The 19168-nt window shown below is 38.0% G+C and overlaps 1 protein-coding gene across 2 annotated transcripts in view; it reads right to left on the reverse strand.

Moving 5' to 3' along the window:
• Nucleotides 1-19168, reverse strand: part of Utx (Utx histone demethylase) — a 176912-nt gene that overhangs the window by 135958 nt on the left and 21786 nt on the right. Inside the window, exon 1 of one of the 2 annotated variants that reach the window (XM_089232841.1) lies at nt 3696-4023. The exons of the other annotated variant lie outside the window; for it this stretch is intronic. The gene's annotated coding sequence lies outside the window, so the exon portion shown is untranslated. Of the gene's footprint in view, nt 1-3695; nt 4024-19168 lie in introns of those variants that run through there. 2 annotated transcript variants of the gene reach the window in all.

Consider the following 19168-nt stretch of genomic DNA (forward strand, 5'->3'; position numbering starts at 1 on the left):
CATTTACTGAATCGGATAGATTCATGGTTATACGGAAGAATCACTTGTTTCTAGTGCAGTATTGTTTTCATTTCCCTAAAAACTTAATTAGAAAAACCAACATTAACCTTTAACCGGTTGAATTAAGATATGAATTTTCTTAATTTTTTTGTTATTTCCTCTTCTGATCCTTTAGTTTAGAGATATCAACCATAAAATTGATGAAAGAAAATTTTTGGTATTTTTTCTGGACTTGTCCATGTCCATAGAAACAACATTAAAATCAAAACAAAAAAAAATTACACACATTTATTCTTCCTTAAAAATAAGCGATTTAAAATAAACTAAATTTATGACATAAGTGCTGAAATGAACGGAATTTTTGTTTTGTAAATTAAGTTTGAAATCTCAAGAATTCAGTAAAAAAAAATCAAGCGCTTTTCATGTAAGAATATTTTTTTTCAACTTAATAAAACCGATGTTCCAAATTGGGAACATTGGCCGTTAAAAGGTTAAAAATCTTGGCGTGTTTCGCCGTTTGTGGTTTCTCCCCCACGTTTTCGATACGAAACTTGAATATTCTTTTCGAGACGTCGTGTCAAAAATATGCAGTCACCAGGCGTACATTCTTCTTCTGTACCTGAAGTATAAAATTGCACGCTGCAGAATCCCATCCATAAACTGGCCTGCGGCAACAGCCAAAGACCTTGACATTGACCTTGCATTTCCATTGGTCCAGGAATACTGGGTCTGGATTCAGGCCACGTAAGTCCCGTGCCAAATGAACATCGGTGATTAAAAAAAAGAGAACGACAAACAATATATATATATATATATACTACATACACGTATAAATCAAGGTGGGGTAAGGAAAATACAGAACTACCCGATGACGTGATTGAAAGACTGCGTGCGCATGACCAAGCAACGCTTCAGCAAGCGAGCTGGAGCATGCATGACATACACACAATCCCTGTAGGGCATAACATCTCTGAATGGGGTACCAGAAAGCAGTTCCATTTACTACCCAACATAGCAGACATAGGTAAAAACTGGTAAAAAAAAAACACAAAAGGCCCAACTCGAACGCCAGCTGTTCCCAGACCACCTGCTGCTTTCGAACGTTCAGGAGGAGATGGTTCCAGCGCCTCTCGCTCTTCTCTATTATTATTCAACATCTCATTCTCTCAAGAAAAAAAAAATCGGGAGGGGGGGGGGGCGTCCTTGCTTCCAATAATATTTTTTTTTATAAAAGCTTCCATTGAAAAAAAAAACATTCATTTTTTGTCCGACAAATGAATTTCAACTAATGGAGCTCCATCTTTGATAACCCATAAAAAAAAATGACACTTAAGACACTTAATTAAATTAAGACACTTATTTCGATAGCTGTTTTCCCAAACATATTCAGAATGAAAACTGGTGGAAATTTTTTTAATTTCAGGAGAAAGTTATGAAAACGTACTTAATTCTGAATTACAATCACAGCTCTTTATGAGCTTGACCCCAAGGGTATTTCAAAAAAGAATCGACTTAAATGATGTCATAAAGAGGCGTATTGCAACTACATCTCAATTTAAAGGGGTTTTCGTCAAATGATGTTATGAAAAAAAAGGACTTTATATATAAATGAAGTTTGACTGTTCTTAAGAAAACATCGCAAACGTTCTTATCTGCGGTGATAAGTTTCACCTTTCTCTGAGCAGGAACTTTTCCTTCTGTCCTTCAGAATTATCTTCAATTTTTGTTGTCCCCCCCCCCACTTGCACACAAAAGATGATTAAAAACAAGATTGAAGTCAATTTCTAATGGCTCTAAAGTTCTACTCCTTAGGGGAGATTTGAATCCGGAGATTCCGAACAAAACATTGTCATTAAAAATTACACTTACATAAATCTACGCATTACAAAAACATACCACTCACCAATTTGACATCTGTGTGCGGCTTGCTTATCAGATATATATATTCACTCACCTCCAACAAAGTTATCCAATGAAAGGGGGCAAAAATGCGGTTAAAGAACAAACAAAATTATGTCATATTTTTTTTAAAATCGCATCTCCATTGATTGACTCACCTGCTCTCATACAGAAACATATGAACCCACGTAAAATTTTAATTGATTGTCTGTCACCCTCTATTTAAACACGTCAACATGGAATTTATGAAACCATGAATGCTACATACATATCAGTTATTTCAATATTTTACAGATAAATTTTTCAAATCTAAATTCCCGAATTTCAAAATGTAATTGAGGAATTCATTTCACATATTAGTAGAAAATAACTACAAATAAGGTTTCTGAATCGAAAAATTATTTACACGCTTCCTTCGCATTTTTTTTCAATATCATTAATACACAACATCTGTTATTATTTTCCCATTCAGCTGGCGCATTGTTATGAGAAAAATGAAAACATATCTTGCACCCAAAAAAGAATTTAAATTTTACATTAAGTGATTTTTCCATTACAAAATTACGGAAAAAAGCAAAAATTTATCTGATGTTGAAACTATTTTAGCTGTTTACATAGTATTCAGTATTCAATAACAATCTAGGATTGAATGGAAAATCTAACCTTTTGGGGAAAAACAGATTTGAAATACAAAAAAAAAATCAATCAAATAACTAGATCAAATTGATAAGACTTACTAATAATATAATTGATAATTTTTTTTAATTGCATATCACAAAAAAATTGAAGTAATGAATAACAATTTCACAACACTAAATGTGTCATTCGTGCAATGGTAAATGGGACCCCTTTCAAAGTACTTACAGACCCCCGGGGGTCCACGGATCACAGGTTGAAAAACACTGGTGTAGCTAATAATTTATAAGGATTATGATGCTTATCAGGCATATCACTTAAATGTCATCGGAAAGAATTTTATATAAATAATGTTTTTATACAAAGTATTTTACATAAATTGCATATACAGTTGAATCTCGTTATAACGAACGCCAAGAGACCTTCGTTATAACGAAATTTCGTTATAAAGGATTTCCAGGTTTTTGCATTGTTCTCGTGTAAATTTATCTGGGGGATTAGAAAAGTGTTCGTTAAAACGAGATTTTTCGATATAACGGGATTCGACTGTAAATGTAATGTAAATCTGCTTAATTGTGCTCTGGTCCGTAGAAACGAATAGTGAAATTTAAATTGGAAACATGGTGAATTGACGTGGTGAAATTCTAATTAAAAACATAACTTTCAAATACAAAAATACTTGCATTGAAGAGTTAAATTAAGATTTTTTTTCAAAACTTTAGAAACCAATCGACAGTTTTAAAATAATAATGTGAAATGGATTTATACAACTCATTCAACCAATTTAATTCACGTCACCTGAGAGAAATTGAATTTTCATCGATAATTAACAAATTAAGTCATTCACTGTCGTTTATTTACCCTGGGAAAAAAAAAAATCATCTCTTCATTTATATTAAAACTTTCGGAACCCTGTATGTAACGTCTTCAAAAAAATATATATATTACATAATTCGATTGCAACAAAGGGAAAATATGAATAACGCGTCGCGGATCACGTGCGTCAACAGAACAATCACACAGCGCAGTACCCTCCACTCCACAATAGGTATGTCCTTTTAAAACGGGAATGTTAGAAAAAGAATTATGATTACCATCATCGCGCGCGTGGGCTGTTTCTTTTTCAAAACAGAGAGAGTTAAAAGAATTGGAAAACTTACTTTTTATTGAAGGGCAGCGGGTACCTGTCTCAACAGTTCATCTCGAAAACGAAGGAGGAATAAACAACCATCGTCTTTGGCACATCATTGTTATCAAATGGTGCACACACACACAAAAAAAAAAACACCAGAGGTGATCGCGTATGGTGAATAAAAAGAGAAATGAGTTTCAAGAAGATTTACCAACACTTTCCGACAGAAAAAAAACAAAACCAATCCTTATCGGTTTAAAATAGCGATCGCACAAAAATCCAGCTTCAGCACAAGACACACACACACACACACAAAAGTTGTGTACTCTCTCTCTTTCACTTCGACACAACACTGAAACGAATAATAAAAAACCCGATGGAAAAAAAAAAGTACGCTAGTTCTCGCCGTACGTTCTCTCCAGCGGCCGTGACGTCATCCGAGCAGCGTCCGTTCAGCAGCCAATCCGGAGCTACGCCTCAGGCGAAAGGAGGGAAAAACAGCATAATAAAACAAGAAAGTGCACAAAAAAAAACCCCCATATATAATAATATGGAAAAAAACAGAGAAGAGAAAAACCTATGATGACATGAGATGGTGGGGCGCTCGTTCCTTCGGTGCACTGGCGTTTTCTGATCCCGGGTCGAATACCCTTATGTCCCATACGTACACAACACACACACCACCAAAAAAAAAAATATCTCTCTTAATACTGTCTGACTACGTCTCTACCTGTATCGCGCCCCCACCTTCTCTCTTCGGTGGAGTTCGCGACACTGGTGCCAAAAGATTATTTGCTGGATGGCGCTCTCGAAGGAAACATGCGTAGTACCAAGTTCTTTGTTCCCAGGGTTGGCTCCACTCAGCAGTCAGGGTGGAAATCCAGAATCTAAAGCGGGTGCCTTTTCTTTCTTGTTCTTGAGAGCAAACCTCGCTGCTATCTCTCACTCATCGGGATTTAATACGAAGCAGAATACCTCCCCCCCCCCCCAAGCGCGCATGGTAAAACAAATGGCCAATTAAATGGTATATCAAAACAAACGAGTCTCTAGTGACCTTATTCTTTTAGCAATATCGGCGTCAAAGGCCAGGCTTTCGTGTAAGATCTCGCAACGTCTTCTCGTGTGTAGAAGTGGAAGGGACGAGAACAAGGGAAAAAAAAAACCCAACTTATTGCCAAATTGATTTTTAAAAAGCACTCCACTGACATTGTCGTAATAAAAAGGAGGAGTGGCGGCAGACGTAAGGTCCTTACGTCATCGGAAGTAACCTCAACCGAAAATTTACTACTGATGATTTCTGACCACATGTTTCACTCAACGCATTCTTATACAAGCTAAATAAGCAACAGATATGTACAGCATTGCAACTGTAGTAAAGCCTTTCAAATCCGAAACCACCAAAATAGTTTTTTTACAAGTACATATCCATAGACAAGTGCGGTTGGTGACCTTCGTTAAAAGTAAGCAAATGCCCCCAAGCAGGGCCGCAACTAGGGGGGTGCAGACGGGTCTGGGGCGCCGGACTAGAGTGGGCGCAAATATTTCACTCTTTAACCTCCCCTTCAACATTATGCAAGGGCGCCGAAATGCGTGCTTGCTCAGGCTGACCAAACATCTATTTGCGGCTCTGCCCCCAAGTGCGTTATAAAAAAAAAATTACTTAGTACAGTCGACACCGCTTATTAAAATCATAGTTGTATGTGTGTGTTATCATTTGAGTATTGTTATCACTTGCAAAGAACGGAACGAACTAATATTACATAGAAAAAAAATCGCTGCTCTTTTTTTTTTTTTTTTTTTTGCGCATTCTGAAGTTAAGATTTAACCAAATTCACTTTTTCACCTTTAAGTTACCGTTATCAGGCTGCAAGACTATGTAGAAGGCTAGGTGTTCTCTCGCCCCTCCCCCCCCCCCCTTGTGGACAAATATTTCCATGCTTTATGTCATAATCGAGCCGTAGTATTCACAGTGATCCATGTACGTGTGGGCAGCTGCTTTTAAATTTCTTTCAGTTTACCACATTCAAATTTATTTTTCCTAGAGACTTTCTCAAGGAATCCAGATCCATTCTAACGCCTCACAATGGTGGAATAAAAAAAAGAATGATTTTAGCTTAAAAAATAGACCTTATAAATAAAAATATAATTTAAAAATAGGTAGATTTTTTTAAAATAAAATTTAAAAATAGGGAGATTTTTTAAAATAAAATTTAAAAATAGGTAGATTTTTTAAAATATAATTTAAAAAAAAAGAATGAACATTTTGAAACCAATTACATGGAGAAGAAAATCAGATTTGTCCCGTTTTACCATAAGTCCCTTTGGTCGAACGGGGCATATGGTCACCATACTTGCAAACGCGATTTTTAATCGGACAGTTAGTGATCACATTAAGCGGCGTTCACTGTATAACTAATATACTGTATGAAGTATTTCCCACACACACGTCGTGTGAAATGTTTACAAAATGGCTCCGCCATAAATTTAACAGCAATAATGTTTTTAAAATTTTAAAAAACAGCCAATAAACCCATATTGTCAATTGATAACACACAGACGCATCTCACAAAACTTATTTGCTGATTCAGAGGTCTACAACCTTTTTCTAGTTGCGAGCACTGCCTGTACACATCATCAAAAAAGAGCACCCTTACGGCAAGTTTGACATGCGAATGCATGAAATCAGGATGATCTCAATCCTTGTGTGAATGCAATCTACAAAAAGTATTTAACTGGGACGTTGATCAAGTGCTCGAGCACGAAATCGGACACGAGCACTCTGGGTGCTTCAGGAAGCAACGTGGTGCTCGCGAACAACGGCTTGAAGATGCCTGTACTAATCGTATAAACCTCCCCTTCCCCCCGCAGCAGAAGCAATTTATTACTAATTTACCTCTCTCAACGGTACATTCATGTAAGTTTCGTGCATTCAAACGCTGCAATCTACCTTTATATCTATGTATGTACGTGCAATTTAAATGTTTTAAGGTCGGTTAGTTGCTGTTGTGAGAATTTTTTTAGAAAGGAAAACCGGGGCTAGCATTGAAGCTGGATCGAAGTTGGAAAACCACAGAAAACCAACTTCAGCTGACCACTACTGTTCCGCCTGCAGAGATCGAATTCGAGAAAGCGGGATGCGAGCCCATCACGATCGCACAGCGGCATCCTACAAGATGGCGGACAGAGACAACTGTGAAGCCCCCCCCCCCCAGGTGCGCAAGTAGATGCTTTGGCAGCCTGGGCAAGCACGCATTTTGGAGGCCCCCCCCCCCCCGTAATGTTGAAGGTGAGGTTAAAAGCTGAAATTTCCACCTGCTCCGGTCCGCGTCCAGGGCACTAGCCCTGCCTCCCCTCCCCCCAAAGAACGATGACAAAAAAAGAAATACAATGATAATAAATGAAAATATAAATATAATGATAATAAATAATTGTCATGCAAACTATTTGGTAGGTTATTTTAGTTCTAATTAAAGACAAAAAAAAAAATGTTTTTCAAATAATTGGTTGGTAAAATAACACATTATCTAACCCGATACTTTAAAGTACCGCCAGTAGATAAAAAGAGTAAATGAGTTCTCAAAGATGTTCGAAGTCTAGAAAGGATAAGAGCGAACAATTTCGCAACACTGTTTAGATTTATGTTATGGAAGTGAATTACAAACAACTATTAAAAAAAGAGAAATGGCTATAAAAACACACATACGTCATGCCATCAAATATAATGACCTCTTTGATATACTCGTGACGACCTGAAGTCCAAACCTTGTCAGTCCCGGAACAACTCGCCTTCAATGAATCATTGAAGATCCAATATCTGTCATCGATTTCCCTCTAATCTCTTTAGGATTATAATAGTTTGATGAAAGGATTCTAGAACTCTTCAAGTTACGTTTTAAAACATGCGGTAAATGAACTCTTGAAATGGAGATTGATTGATGACCAAAAATCTTTTAGGAAATCATCTTTCTCATGAACTTTCAATTCACGAAATCCAAATTGTTAAATATCCAGTTAGACAAATCAATAATAATCAAAACTACTCACACTAGGTTAGTCGAGAGAAGTATCAACGCAGAAATTATGTGATTATGCTCTTTTCATACACTGTATTTAACCTATATCTTGATTTTTTAGTATTGGAAACTGGATATTGAGAACCCGTGCATTTATTTTCATACAACGTCATGCAAGAATAACCGGATTTTACACGTGAAATGGAAACAACAGAAAGAGAGACAAGTCTCTTGTCCCAGTTCTCTTTGCTTGAAATTTGAATTAAAACAAGTAAAATGAAAATTTATATCACAATACTATTTTATTCAAATAACACGTTAACCTTGAGTCTAAAGTACCATGCCATTGCTAGGTTGTTAAATGAAAAATAAAATCGACCAAAAAGCTTCACTGGAAATAGAAATGACTTTATTTGCATTGCTTCTTGTTTTTGTTTCTTCCGAAACGAACCTGATTAAAATTTAAATGTAAAATCAGACATAATCATAAACTTATGACAAATTTTCTCACATCAAAAACTTCAAAAATACAGTATAGTTCAAGTTAGTCGTGCTAGAACTTTTGCCACTCGCGACTCACGTGTTTTGGTAAACATTCACCCACTGCTGGCGACGCCACTACAAGGCACGATGCACAATCTGAGAACCAGGGCCGGAACTAGAGGGGAGCGGCAAATTTTTAGGTGAACACATAGAACACCGTTATAAAATTATTGAATTCTGAATTGGTGGGGGCGGCAAACAAAAATCCTAGTTACGGCCCTGATGAGAACCACTGTTTAAAGCGATCAAAAACCAATTTTTAGTATCCCTTTTAGGAGAAAAATATAGAATTAATATGGTTAAGCACAAAATAAACTAAGTTGAACATCCCGAACCATGTAAGCGAATTTTTATGCGGTTATATTTTATCTTAAACAATAAGTGTCATCTTCAGGATAACTATGAGCGCTATTATATAAGAGATTTAAGTTTATTATATCACTCAGTTTCTGTTATCCGTAATCGTCTAAAAAAATGCGGAAGAAAAAACAGCCCCAGGTTTTAAGGTCCAAAAAAGATCGGATCACTGCTATGGTCTGTGCAAATGCCACCGGTAATCATAGATTACCCGTGCTTGTAATTGGTAAATCCAAAAAACCAACGTGCTTTCAAAAATTTAAATATGAACGCATTGCCTGTACGCCTATTATGCACAAAAAGTGCTTGGATGGACCAACATTTTTTTCAGAATGGTTCTACAGCGTTTTCATGCCTCAAGTTACAGCTCATATAGCCAAAAAGCAGTTGCCGCAGGAAGCACTGCTGTTAATGGACAATACCCCCGACACACCCCTCATGTAAACTCAAAAGTAGTGATGGCAAAATAACTTTTTGTAAAATAACATTTCTCCCAGCGTATACAACTCCACTTATCCAGTCTAAATTGAAAATACGAAGCGACGTTACAGAAAAACTTTTATCTGATGATCCCATGACTGTCAAAGAATTTTGGAAGAGATACAACATAAAGGATGCTATTTTAAATGTCGCTACTGCCTGGGCTGACCTTATATTGAAGTTTATATTGATCGTTTTGTGTGTATAATTAAATACAATATGTATGTAATATTCACACTTTTAAAGGATTTCATTTTCATTTTCGTCCCAAGCCCGCAGTGAAATCGCATTTCGGTACATATGTATTCAGAGATTTCTGTTATCCGTCACAGCCCTGGTCCGGATGGTGACTGTTAATCGAAGTTTTATTCTAAATATTAATTTGTAACAAGCAGCTTAATCTCTCCTTCAGGACTGAGGATAAGCGTATCACAAATAATATATGAAGGTTACTAAGAACCACTGAGAGATTTATTTCTGTTTTACCTTTGAGGTGGGGGCTTTCTAATATTCTTTCAAAAACCTGTTTAATGTGTGTGCACATATAAATTAAATTATATCACTCAAATTTTAGCGAAGTGCAGATACAAAATACAAATACAAATACAACGCCACAACAGGCAAATTGCCCAACGAGGTGGCTGAATTAAGAACATCATGGATCCCCGAGCCATTTTTTGGAGGCCCTACCTACTACTGCTACACCACACATGCACCCCCCCCCCGCGGAACCCCCCCAACGAATCGGTACATGCGGGAATGTGCGTGTACGTGTAGTGCAACCTGACGTAAAGTTTGTTTCTGTGTAATGCTTGTTATGTGTAGTGCTGTCATCTGCCCCCAGTTTTTCTAACTATGAGTGAAGTGTTATGGTTGAATGATTTACCGTTGTAGGACTGTTGCTCTCTGTGGCGAGACTTTTTAACAGGGAGATCGGCTCGCATTTGCGCCTTGAAGTTGGGAACCACAGAAAACCAACTTCAGCCGACCACCACAGTGGGGTTCGAACCCGGATCCTCGCATCACGAGTCCGGCACTATAACCACTCGACCACCACAGTGGCCAAATGGATGTTTCTCCCACGCATGTTTACGACATAATGTGATCGAAGAAATTTTTGGTATTAATGGCTATAAGAGAACAGTTAGTTATGCGAAAAGGTTTTCACTTGATAATTATAACAAGCATGAAGGGCAAAACCGCTAATAACATATCGACGGCCCAGTTCAAAAAGGCAACAATTCAGAAAATTGTATTTTTAAGTTGGAAGTTTGTAAGGTGGAAAAATGCCTCTATTAATAACTCCCAGGGCTGAGGACCTTTGAGGCCCCCCCCCCCACAATAATTTCTGAAAAAACACAATGCAATACACCTTCTCTCTCCTGCGTACGCGCTTGAGTCCCGTCTATACGGGACGACCAGCAATTTTCAGCCCCCCCCCACCCCAATATTTTCTTCATATCGGCGTCTTTGGTTTCGTATACAGCGAATCTTTAAAGAAACGCAGATATCTCAAAACATATAATTTTGAGTTGTTACCTTTTTGAACTGGGTCGTTGATACGTTTTCATGACAAGTTTTAGGGATCAATAATTTTTGAAAATTTCAAAAGTAGATCGCGGAAGTCTACGTCAGCGCATTCCTGGTACTTATCTGTAATCACCCGTCTACAGAAAATTGAAAATGATGAAGTCTCGTCAATTTTCAAAAATGGCTATTCTCATCCATTGTGTCATTAAAAAAAACGCGATGGCTCAATAACGAAGAATAGACAATTTATACAGTGCTACAAATTGTTAAAACAATCTGTAAATACAACATTTTGAAGTGTATTCTAGTGCATTTTGTGGTCACCGATTAGTTTCTGATTGATAAAATCAATTAAAAATTTGAAAACTAACTGCTCGTAACTTGCAAGCATAAAATTCAACAATTTGGTTGACACTCTTGGCAAAAAAAGAAACGACATAAAGAAATTGGATCCAATCCAGGGGAAAAAAACATCAAGAAACAATTCGCAACTCTTTCCCTCAGTTTTAGCTCATTATTAGACAGGGAAAAAAAACCACCTGTTTTTTGTTAACTTTTTACTGTAGGATAACATAACCGTATTACTGGGTAAGAGAGCCTGATCGCGTCGAAGAAGGTATTTCGAAGTTGTTTTTTGAGCGGACATACTAGTCCCCACAATTGTTCCACCACCAATGAATTATTGATGGACCAAAATTTTCGCCGCTGAACTTAGTATTAGCAGGTGCATTATAGATTTCCGAAGATGTCACTTTCGCTATTCATACGAAGGTTTCAACAACTGGCTGATGCGAAGATGAATTCAGGGAAGAAAGAAAATTCAACTGCTTCTGCGGAAAATCGAACCCATGTCCTTTCATTTGTGACAATGATGTGACAGTGGTGAGTTTTGACCTGGTATAAGTATGACTGTCAATGTACAGTCCCGTTTAGCGCACGCGCACTCTAAGGAAAGAGGTTCGTTGCCTTTGTAGCGTAGTGGTTTAGCGCTCATTCGGCAAGTAAGAGGAAATGGGTTCGATTCCACGCAGAAGCAGTTGAATTTTGTTTCCTCGGTTGATTTTCGCATCAGCCAGTTGTTGAAACCTTCGTATGCATTATAGATTTACCGTATAAATAAAGTTCAGAAAAGTTTTCACACATGCAAGATATACAAGTCAAAGCTCTGCCAATCCAGAAGTAATTAATACCATTTCAGAAATCTTTTTATTGAGAAGATTTTGAGCACGAAATAGAACGAGGGGAAAAAGCAAGTCTTGATATTTATCTTTTTTCGAGTCACGAAAAAGAATTTTAAGTTCGCTACCGAAAAACACACAGGAAAATTTAACGAATCGCTGTGGTGTCAGTTTCAACGAGAAAAAAAGTGTTCTTCATTTCTCCAGAACAAAAAACGGTAAAAGTGGTTGAAGGCATGGTGAACAACGAGAAATACGGTCTATCCCGCTTATAACGTTCCCACTTCCAACGTTTTTCCGCTTAAAACGTTTTTCATGACGATTTTTTAAAACCGTTATAAGCGGGTGGATCCCGCTTATAACGGTTTTAAAACAACCATTTCTACTATACATAGAAATGGTTGTTTTATTAATTCAATAAAATAATGGGTGAAGCGATGCATCCGATTCCGCGATACATTGAGGTTCTACCTCAATACCTATAACAGAAAATATACGGGGAAGGAGAATCGATTCGTTTCGAAGCAGAAGCGTACGCAGGACCTATCTTCAAGGGGGGCATATTGCTAGATTGGGCAATTTGGGGGGGGGGGGTTTAAAGAGAATTTCTTTCAGAGAAATTTTGAGTCATTAGCCATCAAAAAGCATTTTAAAATAACAAAAATTGATTACAACAGCATACAGACGTGTTCCTTCAAATATATATTTCAATTTTTCTACAAAATAATTTTTCAGTTTCTTGGAGGGAGGCCCGGGGCCCTTGCCTCTCCTTTCACGCCTCTGATTTGCAGCATACCATCCGCAATGTTAAGCTGCTGTTTCAGCACAATCGACAAACGAAAGAATTCAACTGAGAAACAAATACAGTGGCCATATCCTACAGCATCAATTCCAGAATGGGAATCACTTGATTATTTTATCGCTCTACAGTACACGAGTGTAAATTAGACCGAGGCCTATAAAGCTGATTCAAAACGAGTTTATTTTCTCATGCCACTCCTGGGATCCGAACCCAGACCTGTCAAATTATGGTTAGTGAGCTCCATCGGCAAAATAAGAATTATGTAAGGAGAGTTAAAAAAAATTACCCTACTTGGATTATTATTGCATATATATACAAAAAAATCACTTTTTTGTTTTTTGCAACTGATACAGGAACTAACAGAACAATATAAAATTTCTTTCATCGTGGCAAAGTGCGATGTTCCTTGATTAAGAAAAAAAAGTATGGATGAAATGAAAACAAAAGTGCTCAGAGGGCAATCGCCGCTTTTATTTATTTAAAGGGAAAAAAAGCAGGACTTACAAATTGAGAAAGTGAACTACCCTCCACACCCAACAGCGATTTTGTATCAAAGGCCAAGGCCGTCATCTCATCAGATGGAGGCACGTTCCGGTCTCAGACCGCTATACCACCTTTGACTAGAGCAACAACCTCGTTTCTGAAGTGATAACTCTAAATAGACTTTAGTACGAATAGTCTCAATCAAGGTCACAACCAGGAGGGGAAGTCGCAGCTGCAATAAAACATCTACGGCAAAGACCAGCTAGCAGCAGAGTCAATGAGAAAAAACACGCGGAGAAATTACCTAATCAAATGCTTAATAAACTTATCGTAACCACTTTCACTGGAACTGACTAAAAAATAAAACCACTTTATTAGAACTTGATTTGATGGGGAAAACATGGAAAGCATTTTGAGATAATAAGAAGCGAATGACACTCGACTCAGAAAAATCTTGCCGATTTCCACAGGGTTGAACGAGTTTCGATTCATGTTATATTTCGATTAGCAAGAGATAAAAATTTTCAAATCTCCTGTGAGGAGCAGACATGAACGAAACATGGAGGTGGGGCTGCAAAGTTGCCATTCGTTCCACATATACGGGACTCAAGCACGTACGAAGAAGTCGGAATAGTGCGTTGCATTGTATATTCATGAATTATTGGGGGGGGGGGGGGTGTTATGTTCCGCCCCCCCCCCATCACAAAAAATTATTCCGGGGGAGAGCTCAAATAGCCTCGACCCTCAGGTTCCGGCGCATACACTCCGGGAGAGAACTGTCAAAAATCGCATTCTACTTGTCTTATTTCGCATAACCTCAAAAAAAAATTCAACTATTAAAAAAACCTACAATAGAGTGTTCACCTTTTGTATGATACTGTATGTATTTGACTTTTTTGCATTTAACATGAATCGCCCTTATGCGCCTGCCTGCCTGGTTAGCTCTCTAAGCTAGAGCGCACACATCTCCCTTGTGGGGCAGGGAGCGGGCATGCATAGGCGTACGCACAATTTTCTCGAGAGGGGGGTTTCAGTTTTTTTTTCCTTCTGAGGGGGGTTTACGTTTTTTTCCTGTAAAATAACACTATACTATTGGCTCAGTGGGGGGGGGGGGGTTCCGAACCCTAACCCCCCCTCCCCCTTTGCGTACGCCAATGTAGGCATGTATATAGATATACTAGAGCAGGGGCGTCGGAAGTGTTTCGAACCTGTGGGTGCTCGTTTTGAGTTTCATGTAAGAAATTTCGATTTCTAAATGAATTCTGATGGTGCTCTGACCAGCACAGAGAATCGTAAAATGATCAAGTCCGGCCCTAGTGAGAGGGGTAGCTAGATGAAGAGACTACTGGAGATTAACGTTTATATAAAACTAAATAAAAAAAGTTTTTTTGAATGGATTTAGCTATGGTATGGGGTGAGCCCGCTTGACATTAAATTTCGGTTAACGTGAAAAAGAATTCTTGGTCCCGTCATTCTCTATGGCGATATAATACTAAAAAATAAGCTTAATATGAACCTTTTAAATAGAAGATCGCTTAACGTGAAGGGATTTGTGAACCTAAATAAAAATTATGCTTTGTAGAAAAATTATGGGAAGGTAATGGTTGGGTAAATGTCGTTAATGCGCTAGACAACGGAGGGGGGGGGGCACGACCTTGGTTGTCATTAGGCGAAGAGGGCTTTATTGTCTCTGAGGGGGTGGTGAGCACACTTCCATCTCTGAGTCGGCTCGTTGCTGTCTTGTTTTCAACAGCTGTTGTAACGATTCAAAATCATAGATGGCGCTGTAGCGCGGACTTTCGTCCAAGAGGGAGGGAAAAGCTGTTTGCGCGCTTTCTTCATGTTGTACAGCGATGGAATTGTGTTGATGGAATTGGATGTCATGGGAAATTTCCTATATTAGTGGGAAAAATTGGCCAAAATTTGTCCAAGTGGGAAATTTCGTAGCATTTGTGGGAAATTTTGCGAGTTCATCAAACAAAAGAATTTTTGAAAAAAATAGAAATTAATGCAGTGCACAATACTTTTCTAATACAATAATAATTATACAGGGCTTTTGGCAATAGTTTTTTATTGTAAAATACTTGATTACGTATTTTTCCCGCTACATGGCAGCACATTTTTCGGAATGCGTGGGAAAAATTTAGTCAAAGGGAAATTTCGCTGGAAGAGGTTACCATCACTGATGTTGTACGACTGAATGTTTTTATGTCGTGTGCACGTGTCATGTATCGTGTGTAATTTTTTTCATGTGAACGCCATATATTCAATGTTGTTTTCCATCATTAAATGTGATTGTTCAAAATTTGCTGCCTCGTCCATCTTTGCCTTTTCATGTCATGCTACTACATTGTGCACGTGTTGTGGACCGTTAGATGCTTGTCCATTCCATACAAGCACCAGTCAGTTCTTCTTGAATGAAATTAACGAGAATAGTTTAAAAAAATGATCGAATGCTTATGATTAAAAAATAATTTGCTGGTATGCAAATTTTTAGTTTAAAAATTTTTGGAAGAGAACTTGATGTTCAATTCAACGTATTATATTTGTATAAATTTACACTGTATTAAATTTCAGACTAAAGCAAATAGGATGTCAAAAATTCTTTTTCCATCATACTTATCAGCTAATATGAATATCGGTTAACGTGAAAAATTTCAGCGGAACTCTGAGTTTTGCATTAACTAGGTTCGACTGTTAGTGCGAAAAAGTTCCTTTCAGTGCCAAAATGTGTGCTCACCCCGGGTGACAAAGTATCTAGTTCCAGCACTGTTTGCAAGTATTAGTAACAAGAAGATTTTCTCATGTTAAACTCCAAAAAAAAGCTGTAGCAGAACACCAGTTGGAACCCCATGTTCTAGTGCAGTGTTTTCCAAAGTGGTAAATATTGCTCTTGAAGGGCAATGGAAGAGTCCGGGGGGTGGGGGGGCGGTTGAAGCTTCGGGTTTAGTATAGGATCATATGGGTTGGTTTAAGTTGGGGGGGGGCGATGAGAAGAAAAAAGATGGAATGTACCAGCAACAATAAGTTATGGTTTCAATATAGGACCCTATGGGATCGGGGGGGGGGGGGGCAGGGTTTTGGTAAAGCAAAAAGTTTGAGAAACTATGGTCTAGGCCAGTGTTTCCCAAAGTGGGCGATGGAATGATCCAAGGGGGCGATAGAACCTACTTATTCAACATAGGATCCTATGGGCTTACTTAAGTTGGGGGGCGATGAGAGGAAAAAATTTCTGAAGAAGGGGGTGATGGAACAAAAAGTTTGGGAGACCATGGTCTAGGCCAGTGTTTCCCAAAGTGGGCAATATCGCCCCCTGGTGGGCGATGGAAAGGTCCAAGGGGGCGATAGAAGCCATGGGTATAACATAGGATCCTATGGGTTCACTTGAGTTGGGGGGCGATGAGAGAAAAATTTCTCTGAAGAAGGGGGCGATGGAACAAAAAGTTTGGGAAACTATGGTCTAGGCTACGAGATGTTTGGGATTAAAATTTTGTTTTTTGCTCAGTAAGCAGGGATGGCCCTTCGGGCTCTAAGAGGCAGCAAATGAGGCTTTACATCCAGTTGGTAGGTATGCTAGAAACTCTGGCCCTGTCATTTATCATCTGATGCAAAAACAGTTTTACTACCCTCTATAATATGTATAAGCATGTTCACTAACCCCTCCCCTCCAAAGAATGTGCTAGGCAGGGCCATCTAGGTCAGACAAAAAATATACTGGAGCCTCCTACAAATCAGACACAATTTGTATTAATGGCTATACAAGGTGAAGAGACCTTTCATGTACCAAGGCACCACCCGGGCCATGCCAGATTATGCCCATGTGGTAAGATTTGAAAGCACCTGACCCACTTCGAAGGATATTCAGCAGATATCTGTTGATCAGATGCTGAGACAGAAAGCCTGCCCAGTAGTTGAAGATCTAAAAGAACCAACTTGCATCCGTTAAACAAAAGTGACCACTTGCGCAAAATGTGGTCTTTTGGGTATCTTTCAATTAGTTATATTTTAATATTCAATTAAACCACTCTTATGGAATTAGTGCCTAAACCCTCTACTCATTGACTGGGTTCTTTATTTAGAACCAAGGACTACAAAAAACATCCACAAAAATTTTTAACAAATATTTTCTGCACTTAGAATATTTACTTTTATAGCTTATTTACAAGTTTAATTGGAACTGTGAAGTTATTTACAGTGCTTTAAATTTTTAATTTAATGAGCAGAACTGTGCGATAAAATAGAGAGCTCTACTTAACACTAATGCACCTAATTTACATAATTAGTCCACACATTTTTACCCTCATTACTAGTCCAGAAGTTCAGGCAAAATGCCATAAATGCCTTTTTTTAGCCTATTTTAAAACTTTTTTGGTAAAAATGCCTTTTTTGAAATTTTCATGCAATCAAGTTTAGGGGCCATTCAAGTATTATGTAAGCAGATTTTTAGCCATTTTTGACCCCCTCCCCCCCCCCCTTGTCAGCAAAATTTCGTCAGCAGCTTAGAATATTTCATATCTTCAAAAAGGGTGGTTGATGACATAAGCAACCTACAAACCCCCCCCCCCCCGTCATCAAAAGTCAGCAAATCCGAAACCCCCCCCCCCGATGCTGACGTAATACTTGAATGACCCCTTATCGGTAAAACTTGGATACTTTGAGCATTGAGAACTTCAAAATATTTGCTCTTTTTAAAAAATTTTAACTCTTAGTATTAATTATCATCAGAAAGTGCCCCCTTCCAACCCCATTTAGATGTAAATAAGTGTTCTGAGAGATTGGTGTTGCCATGTATTAACTTTGCTTTGACCGGATGACATTAGATGTGAATGATTTTGTTTCAGATGAATGCAGCCCATGTTAGAAAAGCAGATGAAAATTAGAAATTTTTCTTTCTCTACATGCTTCACATAATGTCTCACTCAACCATTGGACTGCATTGTTTGTGTATAGCTGACCACTGACTGTCCCAAGAGATTATGAATTTATGTCATGGCTTACACAAAACAGGGTAGGAGCAGACAGGGCTCTGGGGACTATGTTGTTTTGATTTTATTTTTTGCACCATAAATGCAGTGCAAACAACACAATGGCTATTTGTTGAACATACATATTTAGTATTCGATTAAATTGACTAGAGTAGCCCTCTGGGTGTATGACAGATGAGGCCACACAGAGCCCTGCGCTTGAAGGACTCTCGCATATGTCGTAATATAGAAAAAAGTTAAATTTTTTACAAAAATAGAAGAAGATAGCCATGTTTCAACTACAGAAATAATAATGATTATTGAATTATTCCAAATAATACAACAAATAAACGAAAATTATTCGCAACTCGATGGAGCCCGACAGATCGCTTTCTCTAATGGCTCCATGCAGGGCCGTCATTTCAACTTTTTCCAGGGGGGGGGGGGCAAAACACATGTACTCAATGTATGTATATTTGTATATATATATATATACCATTTTTAGTGTATTTTCAAAAGCCCCCCAAATGACGAGACTGGCTCCATGTATTTTAATGGTGGTCCTAATCCTGAGTGTCTACTAACATTTTATTTTTGGCTTGAAATCAATTTAACTTGGATAATAATGCAGTTATTATAAACTATAATTAAAACTATAGATGGATTAAGTGCAACCAATTTTTCAACAAGTTTTTGGACCTTTAATACCTTTGTTTGTGTTATTTTTCTTCCCTCCCAAAAATTATAAATGTCCCTTTTTAGTGCCTATTTTAGGCATTTTCAGTGCCTTTTGCCTGCCTATTTAGACCATTTTTAGTGCCTAAACTTCCGGGCTCCACTCATTACCGCCTCCTGCATTGCTCTACACATTGAGCTAGTCCAAGAGTGATTCACATTAATTTTATTTTGAGTTTTACAATCAAGTGTGACACAATGCCCATGCGGTAAGACTGCCCTGGTGATAGGAGTCTAGCTTAGACATTATGAGATTAACTCATTTTTAAAATTAATTTATAGGGCCCACTAAAAGTTGGTCCATAGAAAATCTTTCCCAGAAGTCCTTCCACTATATATGGCTTTCTTACATATAATGCATGGGCCTACTGGGGAGTGCAGGTGGATAAGGAGCCTCATGTTAACAAGATCATATG

This window comes from Pholcus phalangioides, unplaced genomic scaffold (assembly GCF_987345545.1).
Source record: "Pholcus phalangioides strain wild (caught in Gottingen) unplaced genomic scaffold, Ppha-v1.0 ptg000007l_1, whole genome shotgun sequence".
Classification (NCBI taxonomy): Eukaryota; Metazoa; Arthropoda; class Arachnida; order Araneae; family Pholcidae; genus Pholcus; species Pholcus phalangioides.